This window comes from Priapulus caudatus, unplaced genomic scaffold, assembly GCF_000485595.1.
Source record: "Priapulus caudatus unplaced genomic scaffold, Priapulus_caudatus-5.0.1 Scaffold329, whole genome shotgun sequence".
Classification (NCBI taxonomy): domain Eukaryota; kingdom Metazoa; phylum Priapulida; class Priapulimorpha; order Priapulimorphida; family Priapulidae; genus Priapulus; species Priapulus caudatus.
Genome location: NW_014577390.1, coordinates 191,396 through 198,509, shown reverse-complemented (window position 1 = coordinate 198,509; position 7,114 = coordinate 191,396).

Here is a 7,114-nt window from a genome sequence, read left to right as displayed (position 1 = left end):
TCCGATACCCGATATTGAAGTTCATATCGGCAAGCGGGAGCGAAGCGCAGCCACCAATGCACACGTACATGTCTAGACATTTTCTGGGTCGCTTAATACAATGAATAACATCACATTTATTTTACGTGCTTGCCACGCGCCTGGCAGTCGCCGCATCGCGTTATTCTTGTAGTGTTGTTCTTGTTATTCTTCAAGTAAATTTATTACGCGCTATTGCAAATTCGCGTAATGTAAACTCGCGTAAATCAAGAAACAGCAGCGACGCGACACCCACTTAATTACTTTTCCGTGCATTAAGTAATACTTTGCCTACGCGACAGTGCTGGCGATACTCGCGTGAGCGTCGCTCCCCGCGCCTAATCGCTCGCATGCTGAGTCTATCTGTGCATCTTCACGCTCGCGTATCCTACCATAAGCGTTCGATTTATCGATTGCCTGAAATTGCCGTCTGCTCCCCTCAAGCGGTTGTTAAAATTCGAAATTTATTGAATACATCATTAGATGTATATATTGCGATATAATGGAAAAATATGTGTTTTCATAATGTACATTAAAAACACATAAAAACACATAAAACACATAAAACACATAAAACACATAAAAACACATAAAAACTTGTATACATTCAGAGATGAAATGTGAAAACAATGATTTAAAACCTCATATTAGACAATTCAGTTACGATTTTGAAACTTTATTCACAATTCTATTCATTACACAACTTACCACAAGCATTCAGAAAGACCATTGTTTCATTTTTGGCCGCACTGTCTAAATTATTGTTATAACTATTCATAAGTGAAGAAGGGATGTACATATGCAAATATACAGTACTTCAACAGTGGCAGATTACATGACTTTTAAAAGCAATTTTATATATCATGCTGTGAAAAATGACAATTAAGTACGTATATTTTTTGCAGTAAACTAGTGATGTATTTGTCATGTGGTCAAATTGCTGATAAATATCATCAATCCTACTAAAATATAAGCTAGGAAAAAATCCAGATAGATGACTTTAGAATTAATGCGTCAAATTGAACCATTTTGCATCAAAATAAAAAAGATTTTCGGAGTGCATGGTAAATATTTTGGGGGATTAGGGAAACTGGAAAATAATTTTCGGGATCGTGGGAACACAAGGTTAAAAACATTTTAGGGAACAAGTTATTTTATTAATGGGGAACAGGGAGAAAATGCATAAACATTAAGGGATCAAGGGAACATATATCCACCCCCCTTGGAAGGGGCTCGCTTATCATACTGTTCGCGTGGGTTTGTGTATAATATTATAGCCTTAAGGTTATACCTAAATGGTTTAATAAAAATCATTTTAACAGTATGTGAGTGTGTGTGTGTCACTGTGTGTGTGTGCGTGCGTGCGTGCGTGCGTGCGTGCGTGCGGGTGCGCGCGCGCGCGTGTATGCGTGTGTGCGTGCGTTGGTGCGTACGTGCGTGCGTCACTGCGCGCGCGTGTGTGTGTGTGTGCGTGCGTGCGTGTGTGGATAATTACATAAAAAAATTAATTAAATCAAATAAAAACTCACAAAAAAGAAAGAGACAGCGTAGTGACGGGCCTGTGATGAGACTGTGTGCTGCAGACAAGCATTTCAATGGCATTTACGTAGAATTATAAGTCGGTAGAGAATACATAAACATTAGGCATTCGGAAGCAAATACACTTTATATTTATTTACCATCATTAATTTTTATTAATAATGAAACGGCCTACGCTAATTGTACTCTTCGCAAATGGGCACAGAAACTTACTTGAAGCTTGTTTAGTTTGGCGCTTTCTGGTGTGTATCAGAGTAGTTATTTGCTCATTATTACATGATTCACCCTCACGAGCATGTATAGTTCTTTTATGAGCTATTGTTGGTGTTCTCGATTGCAGGAATATATATACTAATAATCAAACATCATATTTTATTATTTTATGGGCTTAAAAGACGTTATGATTCACATTAAAAATATTCTAAATGAATCGCAGCAACACTATGGGCTCTATAGCAAGTCGATATTTGCACAAACTAGGCAGGAACTTATCATGTTTACTTGTAGAATTTCTGTATGCCAACAACCCAGTCATGTTCTCACTGCATGCTCTATCAAGCACTTCCCCGTTCTACATGGGTCGATCGCCCCTTTAGGTGGTGTACAACAGTAAAAGGCGGACCATAGGCAGCAGGCCTGAATAGGCCTTAAGCATCGAACAGAAATTAATTAAACATGCTTAATTACACTGTAATTACAGTGTTTCGTCGCATACACCACATACACTTTATTCATGTTAAATAACCAGAGATTCAAGCTCTATACTCCGCTCCACACTTTTGCCAGCTAAATGATGCGCACTTTATACAAAGTAGTCGGATCCCGTTTCAAACGCAAAAATGGCCGACCGGTCACCATGGCTACGCTATTTGACGGAATGGCACAATTACACGACCAGACGAATCCTACTTCTAATAGCTTCTAGACGTCTACGAGACATCTATATTGCATGCATACTGCAAATTAGTGCACTATAGTGCCGAATTTTAACCGCAACAAATTCAAAAGAAAGCTTTTACCCGGCAGAGACGAAACAGTACGTGCAACATTGGTGAACAATTTGCGGAATGTTATTGTTGTATGCCCCCTTTACCAAATCAGTTTGTATTTACTCAACGATTATATATTGAACCGTACTCTTGTCTTGTTGTGCAGCAAGGAGGGTCCTTGTCTGCTCGACATACACGTGACAGCACGCGCATCTGCTCTCTTTGATCTGCGCTGCCGAGTATATCTGTGACGTTATCACAGCGGCGACGATCGTCTGCTAATGTGTGGCGACATCAAGACAGTGATAATGTGCCTATCTGTGACGTCACTCTAGAAAATGTCAGCTCGCGCGTGAGTCGGGACGTCATCAGAGCGATCCCCTGTTCATCGATCACATCATAGCAACGATCGTCTGCTCATTTGTGACATATCTGTGAGAACAAGCGGTCGAGCACGGTAACATTGTGATCGCGATCATCATCATCAGCAGCAGCAGCATGGCGGTGTGCGTGAAAGGCATGCTGGCAGTAAGCGGTGGCTTTCTCATCCACCTCACTCTCGGAACGCTCTACTCTTTCGGTAATTGATTTTGTCGAATCGATGTCACACATTAAATGATGCGATTTATGGTTCTATTGTGTCAAGAGCGTATAATAAAGCGTATAAATAGCGTACCTTCTTTATACGCTCTTGATTGTATCGAGTGATACGCTCTTCGAACCGACCCACATGGTTATAGTGTAGTGGATCTGGGTCACGTAGAGACGGCACACTGATAATACAATGGTAGCATCAGTGGTATATATAGGAGTCAATAGTTACGGAGCGCTCGTATGTATAATGTAGCGAGGAGCTATATGAAGGGAGAACGGTTATTTTCGCGACGAAGCATGGGGCCATGTAAATTATCCGAGAACCGGGAAATACCGGATAAATGTGTCAATTTTCAAGATGTAAAAAAACAAGAAATTGCGTTTGCATATAACTAAGAACTAGAGAAAAGGAATATTTTTGGCCTGTGGCACTGATAATAGACCCCCTTCCTCCCTCCTACATTGAACTACTCGTTATCTATTTATTTTTAAGTTGCCATCAGTTGCGCGATCGAGCGCATATATGCGAGGCGAACCGTCGAGAAATAACTGGTTTAGTACTCCTGCCGGTGCGTCCTACAAGATTTCCTGTTTTCCTGTATAACGTACGTTTCACGCGCGGGTGCTTGTAGGAAACTATAATAGAACCATAGCGACACACTCATACATTCTCCCCCACACACTCACGCGCGCGCACACACACACATACACGCACACGCACACACACGCACACGTGCACGCACATGCACACACAAAAGAGTGATCGTTGTTCCAAATCCCCAAATGTCATTATTACATGAACTCCTGTAACGGTACGTGCTAATAAGGATTCACCCACCCTCACACTCACCCACACAATGAGCAGCGATAGACAGGGCAGTACAAGTAAACTACTCACGTGTGTATGTACAGGTAAAAGGTCACACCGTATTTAAAGTGATTACGTCACCGTAAATAGTAAAACTTAAAAAAAATTCCCACTTTTTCACAAAATGTAAGTAATTCTGTTCACTATTTATGGTTAAATTGCTGCATTATACTTCCTATTTTACTATATTGTTCGATGTAAACATACACTCGTGACTCATACAAAGCCCATAGCAAGCAATCAGCAAGCAAGTCAGGATCATAATATCAAATCGTTCACGTTTTTTGGAATTTTAACTAGTTGAGAAACAATCTTATCAGGTAAGAATTTGACGATACATTTAGTTAGTACTTGCTTTTTTAATGAAAAAAATGGCAACAAAAATTTTACAAAATATACACCATAGAAAATTCGTGACGTAGTAAATTTAACGAGCCTTTCGGATTTACTCCCGTGATCGATCAGCAAGTGATTTGATTGCAAAGGTAACTGTGGTAATTATCACACATGTGGGTATCCAGCAACACTGTAAAGGTCAGGGGCCGGTTTCACGAAGCGTACTTAAGTATTTAATCATGATTAAATCACTAATCCTGATTAACTTCTCGTACTTAAATTGAAGTGACTGTTTCACGAAGCGTAATTAAAGTTAATCACGCTTCGTGAAACCGGCCCCAGGTAATTATGTTTATCCGTATGTACATTCAGGTAACTTGACCCCGTACATCGTATCGTACGTGAGGCAGCGTAGTGTACCGACGTCGCTTACCTACCAGGACGGAGGGTGGGTGAGCGCTCTTGCTGTCGCCGGTCAGGGAGTTTCCATGTTCGCCGGAGGTCTTATAGAACAGAAGGTCGGAGTGAGGTGGGCCAGCCTGCTAGGTGGATGGGTGACCAGGTAAGGAGTGAGGTGGGCCAGCCTGCTAAGTGGATGGGTGACCAGGTAAGGAGTGAGGTGGGTCAGCTTGCTATGTGGCTGGATAGCCAGGTAAGGAGTGAGGTGGGCCAGCTTGCTATGTGGCTGGGTGACCAGGTAAGGAGTGAGGTGGGCCAGCCTGCTAGGTGGCTAGATAGCCAGGTAAAGAGTGGGGTGTCGCTAGCTTTCTCATCAGTACCACGCCGACATCTCTATCTTTCTCATCAGTACCACGCCGTCATCGCTAGCTTTCTCATCAGTACCACGCCGACAGCCGTTAATGACTATGCACACTATGTGAACGCCGCGGCATCCCGTAAATGGCATTCCCGCAGCAAGAGCATCAACAGGAGGAGGCAGAGGAAGAGGAGAAGAAGACAGATGAGGAGGTGTAGGAAGAAGACGATAAAAAATGAAGCAGCAAGATGATGGGGACGCAGAACTGAGGAGGACCGAGGATGAAAGAGGAGGCAGGAGGATAGTGAGGAATGGACGGGGTTGGGGAAAGAGGAAGGGGAGGAGGAGGAGGAGAAGCAATAATAGGAAGAAGAGGATGTGTAAAATTGAGGGTTGTTAGGAGAGATCTAGAAGCGAGGAAAAAGGGAAAAGAAGCGCAAAAGTAGGCGGAGGATGGCGTGGCTAAATAGCGTGGTAAAATACAACTATTAGTATTTCCTGAGAGCAAGCATTTCTCCACACTGACTGCTGTTAACAAGGACAAGAAAGGGCAGCGTGTTTTACCACGGACCTGTGGGCCGCATTTAGGTATCTGACTACAATAGAGAGCACAGCAAGATATTCGGGTATGTAGTTAGTTAGCTTAGATCACATCCATCCTAGTGTGTGCAAATTATTAGTTAGTTGTGTTTTCCCTAGTTTCTTCAAGTTGTTTCTCAACGTAGACTAGTTTTAGGCGTTTTTCGGCTCATTATTATAATTATTCCTGCTTACGCACTGTCAATGTAGCACTGGAAACTAAGAACAATGTTGAACATTGTTCTACCTACTTGGATTCCCTCTCCCTTCTTGGCTTAATCGTGTATGCTTCTCTAGCTTTATACTTTAGGCGTTCGTTAATAGGCGTTCGTGCCTAAACATGCACGGTGTACGATAGCTCGAATGAATGACGGGGTAACATTAGCGGTAATCAACCGATGCGTGCCTGATATTCCTTCACAATTATTCACAATAATTCAATATTAAATCTATCGGTATATCTTCTACGCGTGAAAAATCGCGTGAACCAATCAAGAACACAACCAATAACATGGCAGCCGAGCACGCGTGGATCGTGTGACAGCCGGACAAGCGGAGAGCAAAGAGTTGAGGACGGGAGAGCGGAGTGGGAGTGGAGTGAGTAAGAGTGAGTCAGCATGTGGCTTCATAAGTAGTAGTGCCGCAGGTGTGCATGCAACAGCAGTAGCAGCACCTGCACACGACTGCTTAAGATGCCGATGTCTGCCGAGTCACCGTCGCGCTGCCTGTCCGCTGAGCAAGGAGAAGAAAACAATGGAGAAGAACGGCGAGAATGCGCAACTAATGGAGAAAGAATGCGAGTATGCGCAACTAGCGAAGAAGGAAAATGTCGGTTGAAGGGTGATGTAAAAATAATAATATTGATTGTCTATCTATAATATCGTTTTCGAACACGATCCTATTAAACCAGGCAATTTCACACTATATTTTCTTTATTGACAAGAAAAGTCTTCACGGTCTCTGCTAGACTAATCGTGTGTGGACCAGCCTGCTTCGCCACAGTTGTTGCGCATGCGATTCCCGGAATCCCCATAACTATAAAATAGCCTTGTACTAGACTATAGTTACACTATGCTGGCCATGCTAATGAACAATTTTGGCTTCTATAATTTGCTAGTTGTTATGATGGTATGGCAAAAGGCATGGCGGTTACCATCGCTCCATCATGCACCCTTGATCACTCGTTCTATGCTAAGTACTATCGCCACAGGAGTAGTATATTTGAGTTCCTGCTGCCATGGTACTTGTCATGGGGACGAAAGGAAACGCCCAGCCACGGAGACTTTATTCGGTGTAAGTGCTTTACTCGGAGTAAGTAAACGCGTGCGTGCGTGCGTGGGTGAGTGGGTAAGTGAGTGAGTGAGTGAGTGAGTGAGTGAGTGAGTGAGTGAGTGAGTGAGTGAGTGAGTGAGTGAGTGAGTGAGTGAGTGAGTG